Source organism: Pelodiscus sinensis, chromosome 14, assembly GCF_052426305.1.
Source record: "Pelodiscus sinensis isolate ZL-2025 chromosome 14, ASM5242630v1, whole genome shotgun sequence".
NCBI classification, from domain to species: Eukaryota; Metazoa; Chordata; order Testudines; family Trionychidae; genus Pelodiscus; species Pelodiscus sinensis.
This window is the reverse complement of record NC_143065.1, coordinates 2,006,242-2,018,766: the sequence shown is the minus strand read 5'-3', so window position 1 is coordinate 2,018,766 and position 12,525 is coordinate 2,006,242. Positions and strand designations below refer to the sequence as shown.

The following is a 12,525-nucleotide window of genomic DNA, read 5'->3' as shown; positions in this document are numbered from 1 at the left end:
TCAAATGGGAAATTGCTGAACTATTATCTGTGGTTTGTAACCTATCCTTTAAATCGTCTTCCGTACCTACTGATGGAAAATAGCTAACATGACACCAATATTTAAAAAGGGCTCTAGAGGCGATCCTGGGATAAGAGGGAAGGTCCTTTCATGGATTGAGAACTGGTTAAAAGACAAGAAACAAAGGGTAGGAATAAATGGTAAATTTTCAGAATGGAGAGGGGTAACTAGTGGTGGCCCCCAAGGGTCAGTCCTGGGACCAATCCTTTTCAACTTATTCATAAATGATCTGGAGAAAGGGGTAAGCAGTGAGGTGGTAAAGTTTGTGGATGATACCAAACTGTTTAGGATAGTCAAGACAGGAGCAGACTGTGAGGGATCCCAAAAAGATCTCACCAAACTGAGTGATTGGGCAATAAAATGGCAAATGAAATGTAATGTGGATAAGTGTAAAGTAATGCACATCAGGAAAAATAACCCCAACTATACGTACAGTATGATGGGGGCTAATTTGGCTATGACAAATCAGGAAAGAGATCTTGGAGTTATCGTAGACAGTTCTCTGAAAACTCCCACACAGTGTGCAGCGGCGGTCAAAAAGGCAAATAGGATGCTGGGAATTATTAAGAAAGGGATAGAAAATAAGACACAGAATATCTTACTGCCCCTGTATAAAACTATGGTACACCCAGATCTTGAATACTGTGTACAGATGTGGTCTCCTCACCTTGAAAAAGATATTTTGGCCTTGGAAAGGGTTCAGAAAAGGGCAACTAAAATGATTAGGAGTTTAGAATGGGTCCCATATGAAGAGAGGTTAAAACGACTGGGACTTTTCAGTTTAGAAAAGAGGAGACTGAGGGGGGGATATGATAGAGGTATATAAAATCATGAGTGGTGTGGAGAGGGTGAATAAAGAAAAGTTATTTATTAATTCCCATAATAGAAGAACTAGAGGACACCAAATAAAGTTAATGGGTAGCAGGTTTAAATCTAATAAAAGGAAGTTCTTCTTCACACAGCGTGTAGTCAACCTGTGGAACTCCTTGCCAGAGGAGGCTGTGAAGGCTAGGACTAGAACAGAGTTTAAAGAGAAGCTAGATAATTTCATGGAGGTTAGGTCCATAAAAGGCTATTAGCCAGGGGATAAAATGGTGTCCCTGGCCTCTGTCTGTCAGAGGCTGGAGAAGGATGGCAGGAGACAAATCGTTTGATCATTGTCTTCGGTCCACCCTCTCTGGGGCACCTGGTGTTGGCCACTGTCGGCAGACAGGCTACTGGGCTAGATGGACCTTTAGTCTGACCCAGTACGGCCGTTCTTATGTTTACCTCCATATCCACAGATACAACCGCTTGCAGCTCTCATTGGCTGCAGATTGACATTCCCAACCAATGGGAACTGTAGGAAGTGATGTCCACGCCACTTCCCACAACTCCCACTGGTTGGCAATTTCAATCCATAGCTGCAAACAGCCATATTTGGGGACGTGCAGGTAAAAAATGCCAGCAGCATGCCAGAGCTAACGCTGGTGAAGTGGCTCTGGCTTACTGCCTACCCATACCAGTCCTAGGTTTTATATGCAGAAAACCAGTAATTGTAGCACAAGTGTGAAACGGAGTTTGATAGTATGTTGGGGGGGGGGGCAGGAAAGGGGCTCAAAGAAAAAGGTTGAGAACGTCTAATCTAATTTGACTGATGATTATACGAACCATCTAAGTCTACACGAGTGTGTCATTCTTCCTTGCACACAGATTCTTTTGAATATTTGACAACATCTAGAGATTGCTCAAAATGATAAGTTCGTCACTTAGAATTCAGAGCGTTCTTATGTTGCATTTGAGGTTTTGTACAAGAAATGTCACCACTTCAAGTGGATAATGGCATAGGTAGAAAGATTCTCATCTTCTGTGGTTTAAATATGTTTTGAGATGTCATCAGTACAAGGATGCCTCTTGAACAAATATGCGCATTGATGAGGCAGTATGAGGATGCTTGTGCTGCTGCTATCTGTAGCAGAGGGGACTTCATCTTGCAGCACCATCAATTAAGCAAATATCGAGAGCATTAAAAGAGAATATTCCAATATTTCAGGTGGGAATTCATAGCTTCTAATTTTGAATGCTTTGATAGATTCTTCTTTAAGTGCCTTGATACAGATTCTGCCTAGAGAAGGGAGACTGGATTCTTCTTCTTGGTCAGGAACTTGAAAGGTCATGTCACTTGATAAAGCCACATGCTAGTATTTTATGTCGGTTTGAACAAATTTACAGTAAAAGGGTTCCAACTCCAGGGAGGAAAAAAGGAGAGCAAGGAAAAGCACCCCACAGATGTATATATTAAGAAACATTTTAATTATTTTGTTCTATAAGACAGTGGGAGATGAAAATCAAAGCGCTTTACTATATTAACATACACTGATCTTTCTTCATTAGAGTTCTGAAAAAAGCTTTGGTGTGCATTGTAGCTTTATTGCTCAAGAAAGTTTTTATGGCCTTTTAAGACTACACCATATATTTGTGTGGGGGGGAGTAGCATTCAGTTCCAACCTACAGTTATCAATGGAAAGTTACTTAGATAAATTGCTTTGTTTATTTAAATAAGTTTCAACATTTCCCTCCGAACAAGAAACAGCTGCTCACAAATCTCAATTATTTATATTAGAGGAATTTTCTAGTGCCTCTGAAAAAAACAAACAAAACCTGGATGTGACGTGCCATTTAATGACTACAGAGTTTCCTTCTCCAGCACAGACATACAAATGTTAATTCAATATTTGTTCCCTTCCCTGCTTTCCAGAACTGCAACTGCAGTTTGTTGTGGGAGTGTTCAATGATTATAGCTTGCCAAATCTAGAGGAGAAGTTTCTGGAGAATAAATTTATATTGTAACTTATATTATAGTAAATGTGACACCTGCATATATGCTGGTATTATGTCTACAGACAGACAGCAAAAACATCTGAAAAGATACAACAGTATGTTCATTTGTTAACCAGCAAAACACAACATTCACACACGTGTGTGCACACGCACACCCAATATTTAATCAGTATTTCTCACTTGTTTCACTTATAGAGCCTTAACTTGAGACTTGAAAAGCCTTTATCATTTGCAGTGAAAGGTTATCTAATTTCATATTGTCTTTTACATTATCAGATTAAATGGTGTTTCCTAAATTCCTCCAACAAGAAGAAGGGTGTGTCTAAACTACAGGGTTTTTTCGAAAAAGGTAGCCTTTTTCCAAAAAAACTTGCCCTGCATCTAGACTGCTGCCACGTTCTTTTGAAATTAAATCGAAAGAATGCGGCAGTTTTTTTGACCACAGTAAACCTCATTTTATATGGAAGAAGACCTTTTTTCTAAAGTGCTCTTTCAAAAAAAGTCGTTCTTGAATGCAAACAGGGCTTTTTCGAAACAGAGCATCCAGACTGCCTGGGTGCTCTCTTCCAAAAAAGTGGCTCACTTTTTCGAAAGAAGAGGTTGCAGTCTAGACACTCTCTTTCGAAAGAGGCTTGTAGTCTAGACGTAGCCCAAGTGAATGAAATCAGGTAGCAACAACAAAACTAGAGGGAAAAGATTTTAACGGTCTTGTCACTGATGAAGGTTATAAAGGTTATAACCATGTGTTATAAAGGTTTAGATTATATTAGAAGTCTATTTACTCATACCAATAGGCCTTCTACTTCTGTCAAAGTTGCTCTCAATATTGTGGAATGGAAACTTAATTACACTCTCTCTCTCAGACTAGGGATGTCAACGTGTAGTCGATTATATGATTAACCCATAAGATGAGGCTGATCAGTTAATCTTGTCAACTATACACATCCGCCCACCCCTTGCTGCCTTCTTCCCATTTAAAGTGACAAAACTGCATTTTATTTTTTTGGCATCCCACATCCCCTTAATAAAATGAGTGAACAAAAGAAATATAATACGAAAAATGAAAACTTTTTTAAAAAAAGATTTCTCTCTTTCTCTAAGAACATTACTATTAAAATGTCCTTCCTTACTATAGGAAAAGAAGAGCTCTGTGTAGCTCAAATGCTCATCTCTGTCACCAAAAGAAGTTTCCAATACTATAGCAAATCACATTATTTAGATTTCAGGCCGATTTAGCATTAATTCATTGGTACTTTCTCCCTCGTGCTGAGTTTTATTTTCTTTCCTTTTTGGCAGGAAGCCTTCATGAGATTCTGATCATTGTAATATTGTCCCAGGGGGTGGGTGGGATGGGGCAGAAAAATCTATACAATATCTTGCGAACCCACAAGTTCTTGTGAATTTATAAATGTATTTTGCTTCAAAAATGGATTTTGAAGTATTAAAAAAAGCAAGCTGTAACCATGCAGAGAGGCAGGCAGCCACTGTTTTTTGCCATGAAACTGAAAAGTTTTGAACATCTATCCTGGGGAACTGATGTCCTACCCAGTGTAATAAAATTGGGATAGCATGAAGGCTCCTCACCCTGTGATCCTCCCTCCCTCCCTCCTTCCCTCCCTCCCTCCCTCCAGGAAGATTAATGAAACGAGTGTCATGGGACTAGGGTTTCAGGAATAAACAGGGTTTCACAAGGATCTGATGACAAAGGGATCTGGGGTTGTCTGATCCCCCTCTAGACTACTGCGCTGTGCCGACAATCAGCTGATCGGCACAGCACGGTGGCCATTTTTATGTAAATGAAGCGGCAATTATTTAAATCCCTGCTTCATTTCCCTTTGCCAAGTACACTCATCTACATGGCTCCGTCGACGGAGCCAAGTAGTCTAGACACACCCTAAGTGTCTGTGTACCCTGCACTTCTACTCAGGGATTTGTAGTAGAAGTGCCCCAGTTGGCCACTCCACTCTGATTAGCTACCACACTTCCTTCTCTGTCCCAGAGGATTGAAGAGAAACTCCAAACTGGGAAAGTGAGATTTTGGAGCACTCTCAGGCTACATTTAGACTGCAGCCTTCTTTCAGAAGAAGCTTTTCCGGAAGAGATCTTCTGAAAAAACTTCTTCCAAAAGAGAGGGTCCACACTGCCAAAGAGCATCGAAAATGCAGTCTCCTTTTCCAAAAGATAGCATCCACACTGAATGGACACTATCTCGCATTTAAGCTGCGACTACTACAGACAGAGTGGCCACCAGGGCATCTGTGCTTTTTCCTCTTTCCTCTTCTTTCGAAATAACTCCCTCTTCCTCGTCCACACACGCCTTTTTCCAAGAGAGCTCTTTCGGAAAAAGGCTTCTTCCTCATAAGAAGAGGTTTACCAATGTTAGAAAAACCCCTTTCTTCTTTTGATCTTTTTTTCGAAAAAACATGATTGCAGTGTGGACATAAGTGAAGGTTTTTTTTGGAAAAATGGCCGTTTTTCTGGGGAAAAAAACCACCTCTGTAGTGTAGACATAGCCATAGACACAACCATCTCAGAGAACATCAGTTACGGCATAGGTGAGTAAACTTTCTCTTCTTCAAAGACTGTCCATGTGGTTGCTCCATTTTAGATGGCTATAGAACAGTGCCCCTCAGTGGAATAGAGGGGATTCGGAGTTGCTTAATGCACCAATTGACACGAGTATTAGAAGCTGACTATTGCTCCAATGTGTAATGTTTGTTAAAGGTTTGTGCTGATGCCCGGGTCAATGATAGGTATGCCTTTGAGAAATACTATTGATGTTGTATTTATGTAGATATAGCTCTGATAGAGTGCATGTGAAGACCAAAAGGAGGTTCCAAATCACGACCTTGATAGGATAACTAAACACAGTTAGAAATCCATTTCAGAAGTTGCTATTTAGAAATGGTTTGGTCTTGGGAACATTCCGTTGTGGAAATTTCCACAAACGAATAATCTGGAGGATTTTTTGAACATCTTTGTTCTTTCCATATAGAAAAATGTGAGTGTTCAACAAACATACACTTTTGGGAAAGGATGCCTCCCTGTGTCAGCATGTGGCTTAGGGAAGACTATTGTAAATAGATGGGTTGGTTGAGAAGGAAGGATGAGGTCACTTTGTGTCTGTATTCAGTATGTGGATGAAGGATTATTTCGTTCTTGAGCAGGGGTGAGCCATAAACCAAAGGCAGCTCCAGGGTTAGCCCTTGGCAGGCCTCTAACACTTTATTTACCTGCACATCCACAGGTACAGTCACTTGCAACTCCCACTGGCCATGGATCACTGTTCCCGGCCAATGCAAGCTGCAGGAAATGGCATGGGCCAGGACATCACTTCCCACAGCTTTCATTAGTCTGGAACATAAATCCGCGTCCAGCAGGAGCTACAAGCAGCCATACTTGTGGCCATGCAGATAAATAAAGTGCCCATGGGCCACTTATTGCCCATCCATGTCCTTGAGGAACATGGTGTAAGGTGGGCTTACTGTTAAGGCACCCAGCTTTCCCACCCTCCTTGTTGACATGATCACTGCCAGGAAGCCAACTTTCACGGACAAGTACAAGAGCAAGCAGGAAGCTAGAGGTTCAAAGGTTTGCCAGCGAAGGAGAAGGAGACTGAGGCCCCCAGTAGGGTTGTTTCTCTTAGTGTGGAATCAGTATTCTGTATGTCTTTGAGAAAGCATTTAGTGTGAGAGTAGGTGAATACACCTTGGCTGTGTCTAGACTGGCAAGTTTTTCCGGAAAATCAGCCGCTTTTCCGGAAAAACTTGCCAGCTGTCTACACTGGCCACTTGAATTTCCGGAAAAGCACTGACAATCTCATGCTTTTCCGGAAATACTATGCTGCTCCCGTTTGGGCAAAAGTCTTTTTCCTAAAGACTTTTGCGCAAAAGGGCCAGTGTAGACAGCACAGTAGTGTTTTCCGCAAAAAAGCCCTGATTGCGAAAATGGCGATCGGGGCTTTTTTGCAGAAAAGTGCGTCTAGATTGGCCACGGATGCTCTTCCGCAAAAAGTGCTTTTGCGGAAAAGCGTCCTGCCAATCTAGACGCACTTTTCCGAAAATACTTTTAACTGAGAACTTTTCCGTTAAAAGCATTTCTGGAAAATCATGCCAGTGTAGACGCAGCCCTTTAGAATGAAAAGTGGTAATGCCACATAAGTGCACTCTATGTGAACTAGTGGAAAGGCCTGATTCTTTGAGCACATGCATATATTTCTCTGCTGGGGGCAATAAAGCCAATTGTGGGGGAACCTGTTTGTCCTGGCAGTGTATGGAGAAGCATTTCCATTTGTTTGCATGTTTTTCATGTCATGAGTCATCAGCTTTTCAGCAAGATATGCTGCACATCCCTGAAAGAGCATGCTTCTTTTGAGGGAAAGTTCCACTGTTGGAATATAGTTGCCAAGAGTCCTGACTCTAATTCCCATTCGCACCCTTGCACAAAGTTTCGTACACTGGGATATTCTAGCTTCCCGGTTGGTATGCTGCCATGAGAGCTATATTGTTCAAGGTGCACTGCTTCTGCAGAGAGCGGGTAAGACAAGGTCCCTCCTTGGCAATTTATGTAAAACATAGTGGTGAAACTGTCCATGAGGAGCTGTACTGTCGTACTGTATATTGGGGCTCAAAATAGTGGCATGCATTTCAGACTGCCCAAAGCTCCAGTAGATTTAGCATGGATTCAGCCAGGGACTACTGTCTCTAGATGGTATTCTTGGACAAGAATGCCCCTCTCCCCCATCCCACAAAAGAAGCATCCATAGCAACTGATACCAATAGGGTGGTTGGAATGGGACACCTGTGCAAACATTTGTTTGACTGTCCACCATGTGAGTGAGTCTTTTACCTTGCTGGGCATTGTCAGTCTATGGATGTAGTGCTTGCGAGAAATACAGACAGTAAGGAGTCAGGTTTGTAAACACCTCATACGAAGCCTGGCATGATTCACAACAAATGTGGTCATCAACTCGTCCCTAAGATCAGAGTATATTTCTGAAAGTTGATTTGTAACTTTACTTTTTCAAACAGGGTTTTAGTGATGTTAAGGGCATTTACTGCATCCCAGTACGATGAAGCTTTGAACAGGCAGCATCTAGGAAGGGAAATATAATCACACCCTGTCTGCAAAGGTGTGCTGAGGCCACGTGAGAGCCCTGGAAAATACCTGCAGGGCCATGGATAAACTGAAAGGGAGCACTCAGTACAGGTAGGTGAGGCTCCTGAATGAAAAGCAATGAAAACTTCTGTGAGCATGCATGGAAATATGCATATTGGAGGTCAGGGGCTGAGAACTAATCTTCTTTCTCCAATGCTAGAATTATGGAGGCTGGGGTTATCATCCTGAAGTGCTGTGTTATGACAAACTTGTTTAGTCTGTGCAAGCCCAAGATGGGTCTCCATCTGCCTATTTTTTCTTGGTGAGGAAACAGCGTGGATAAAACCTTTGTGCTTGGAATATGGGGAAGGGGGGCAGGCGGTAGGTGGGACAGCAGGGGATTGAAGAGCCTTTGCATATGTTTTCCAGAATCCACTTGTTTGATGTAAGGGTTGCCTAGATCCGACAAAGGTGTTATGTGGTCTCCAAATAGGCTGGAGTTTAGCATTGACTTTGGGAATGAATTATTCTCATACATGTTTTGTTAGTCTATAAAGTGCTACCAGACCATTTGTTGTGTTTTAAGTTTATCTCATATCCTACACCAACATCTCAAAATGCTTGACTGGTTGAGGTGTTACTGATTGCTCTGGGGGCTTATAAACATCTTGTCTGGCATTGTTTATGGTGCTGGTCATAATGTCTTTGAGATTGGACATACAATAAAAATCTATCCTTTTTACTTTTTCTTCGCAGGAACATATATTCCCATGTTTTTCAGTGTGGCATGGGAGTCCTTGTGGGTGTATAAGGTTGTATCTGTGCAATCAGCAAAGAGCTTCTGTTCTTCAAAGGGTAAGTCCTCGACTATAACCTGAATTTTTCAGGGGAAACCCAAAAGGTAGAACCACGATGCCCTCTGTACAACTACAAAGGTGGTGATGGAGCAGACTCACATCAGCAGAGTCCAAAGAAGTATGCAAGGCCATTCTAGCAAAGAGGAAACTCTCTGTGATGTTGGCTTTGTATTGTTCTTTCTTATCTGTTAGAAGACATTCAGTAAAGGCTGACATTTGTACAAAAGATGTGTGTGTGTACTTGGCCAGTAATGCAGTGTAGTTTGATATGCAAAACTAAAAGGCTGCCGATAAATAGGCCTTCCTGCCAAAAATGTCAAGGCACTTCCAAACTTTATCATAAAGGGATAGTTGGGCCAGATGTTGCTTTCCCTTTGATTGACCGCTTTCATCACCAATGAATTTTGGCTAGGGTGGTTGAACAGAAGCTCAGGTCCCTCAGACGCCTAGACTACAGGCTTTTGTTGACAGAAGCTTTGTCAACAGATACTGTCGACAAAGCTTCTGTCGACAAAGAGCGTCTAGACTACATCTAGTTCTGTCGACAAAGCAAGACATTTTGTCAACATGAGAGTGTAGATGCAAAGGACAGTGTAGATGCAATAACACCTTCTGTCAACAGAACTCTGTCAACAAAAGGCATTATTCCTCATAGAATGAGGTTTACCACCATCAGCATGACAAAACGTTATGTCAACAGAACTCTGCGGTAGTGTAGATGCAGGTGTAGTTTTGTCGACAAAAGTCCACTTTTGTCAACAAAACCCTGTAGTCTAGACACACCCTAATAGTTCCTGTGAGATCTTTAAAAGATAGTGGAGCTGTAGCTGATGTCTATAAAACAATTTTTGCCAGGTCCATGAGGGCAACATTGATGGCCAATGCAACCACGGCAGCAGGAGAAGGATGGAGAATCTCTGTTGACTTATGCTGTGTCTCTGGCAGCTCTTCTGGGAAAATGTCAATGGAGTCAGTCTATACAAAGATTAAAGACATCTCTTGATGTGGAAGGAGGCATTATTTGTGTCATAAGAAACAACAAAATGTGGGTGGGTATGAGGGTGTCTCTCGCTGGCAGGTTCTCACTCCCTTCTGCTCCCTCCTCACGGGCTGCTAGGGAGGCTGGGGCAGAAGGTTAAGATGATCTTGGTCTTCTGGACCTGGCTGGTTTGGAGGGCTAAATGGGCCAGTTTGGTGGGAGGGCCATGCAGGGGTTGCCATGCTGCTATGAGAGTCCAGGTTAGGGAGACCAATGGTGAGGGGTGCATATTCTTGCTGCCACATCTTCCTCCATGTTGCTGGAAAAAGGAGAGGATGAGCCCCCAGGGATATTAGTCAGACTTCCCCCAATCTGGTGGTGGGGTGCCAATGGGAGGCGTACCCAGATACAAACTAGTGTGGCACAGGTATGGAGGGTACCAACAGAGGAGGCACGCTTTGGCCAGGGAGCATTTTCGGTATTGCTGGTGCCATTCACTTGCTGCAATGTACTGGTGCAGCAGGTGGCACCATTGCGACACTCGGTGCCGAGGTAACAAGCCTAGGTTTGCTATGCGTGTCTACCTTAGAGCTAGACCACACGAGGTCTTTCGCTCCTTGGACTGTCCAGTGTCTGATAGTCCCAGGGCAGATTTAGTGCTCAGAGACTGCTTTTTATGAGGCGATTACCTCTGAGGTGAGGAATGCAACTGCTTTTTTTTTCCAGGTTTTTGGAAGGACTGAGCCCTTTGGAACAGTTTTTGAAGAGGATCCCATGCTTCAAGTGGCTAAAGGTGATTGCTGCTGAGAAGGGGTCCTGTGTTCAGGATAAGAAGTGGGCTGATGGGATTTCTTTATCATTGTCGTTTTAGCTGGAGATCCCTGGTTTTTCTTGTCCTTAGTGTCAAGTTTTTTTTGCAGTGGGGACACTTCTGGGTGATGTATGTGTCCCCAAGATAATAGACACACTGTGTGCCGCAGTCTGAGACTGGTATTCATAATCTACAAGTCAGGCAGCATTTAAAGCCTGGAAAGCCAGGCATGGCAGAGAGGCTGTTTGGAAAGAAAAAAGAAAAGAAAAAAGGATGGGAATAATCCCTTCCAAATACCTCTGGATTGTTAGGCAGATACCTGTTGGAGATAGGGAGGAGAAAGGGGAGAATTTTTTTAAGTGATGAAAAATCCCATAGGGAAAAGTTATTAAAGAAGGGTTAAAACTAGGGGTTAAATGAGAGAAATAGGAAAGTTACTTGAGGGTGCTGCTGTTGTTCCAACCAAAGCCAAATATGGTAGAGAACTGTGGGCTGGTTGGCTGTGCACTAGGAATAGCCACTCGGAGCTGTATAGTGGCTGCCTAAAAAGGAGTCCCACATGGACACTCCTCAAGGAACCACACAAGTTCCCTCTTCGAGGATTAAATTTTGATTCTTAACATGAAGGAAATGCCCTGATTTTGTAACCACCTTCTGTATCATATGCAATACAATCCTGTTTGGAGTTACAGACGGTAGGCTTGAGATGCTATCTAGTACAGTATAATAAATCCACGAGGCTTGTTTAATGCTTTTCAGTATTTTTACTAAGGATTTAGAAGTAGTTTTATCAAAACAGAATTCTTGACCTAAGGCATTGAAGGCCTACACAATACTAAGGATAGAATAAGTTCATCTAAAACTGATCAGATAAGAATATTGCTCTATTTCCCTATAACTTTAAAATACATCCTATCTATTGAAGTCATATTTGTTTGGATTAATACAGAGCTGCAAGTTCATAAAGGTTTTCTTCCAAAAACGTTTAGTTAGTCATATGAATATTCAGGAAATGTTCACTTAACTATTTTATTATGCAAGGCTGCTGTTGGGGCTGATTTGTTCAATTATAAAAAGTGTTATTAAACAGATTTAGATTTCAAGTCAGGTACAGTGATGGGCAATAAGATGGCAGACAATTTGGAAATGCATCAAAGCATTAGATGTTCTCATCATGTACATTTGTAGTACGTGCAAATTGCGAAGATGCTTTTTAAAGTTTTGTCAAAATGACAGGTGGCAGTGATTCTCGAAGATCTGTGACAAGAACTCCTACTTATTACAGTGATTAAACTGATTTTCCATATAATATCAATATTTATAAATATTATCTCTGAAGTCTCAAACAGTTTAATATAAAAACTCTTATGAGGGACATATGCTTTTCAGGATATAATCACTAAACATTTATGTAATTCCCTTACAGACAGTTAATAATGACATTTTTTAGGGTTGCCTGCAATTTTCCCTCTAATTTTTTCTATCCAAGTGTGGAATAAATTTTCTTCCATGCTCTAAGAATTTGCAAATGTGCACCACCAATAGAAAAACATACTTTTGACTGTCCCCATCAGATGGGTGGAATCTGAATCTCTCCTGGGTGGTCACCCAAGCACACAGCTTACTGGCTGCCAGGTGTCCAGTATTTGTCTGGTCAAAAAGGGATAGGATGCTGAAAGTCTGGTTTACTGCAGTAATCATTCTCTGCTGCCAGGGATGGGAAGAGTAGCAGTTGCAGCTGGAGCCTGGAAGAGCAGCTCTGCTTAGCCGTTGCTGCTCTTCTTACCTCCCAACCTGATGGAAAGAACGGGCTGGTTCCAGGAGACATCGAAGTAGGTGCTGGTGCCATCTTGGGGTAGGTGGAGGTAACCTGTCTGATTCCCCGCTCCTGCTATATTCTG

General features: G+C 42.1%; 1 protein-coding gene across 2 annotated transcripts in view; it reads right to left on the bottom strand.

The window, feature by feature from the left end:
• Positions 1–12,525, bottom strand: part of ENTREP2 (endosomal transmembrane epsin interactor 2) — a 349,968-nt gene that overhangs the window by 280,123 nt on the left and 57,320 nt on the right. The gene's annotated exons all lie outside the window — the stretch shown is intronic.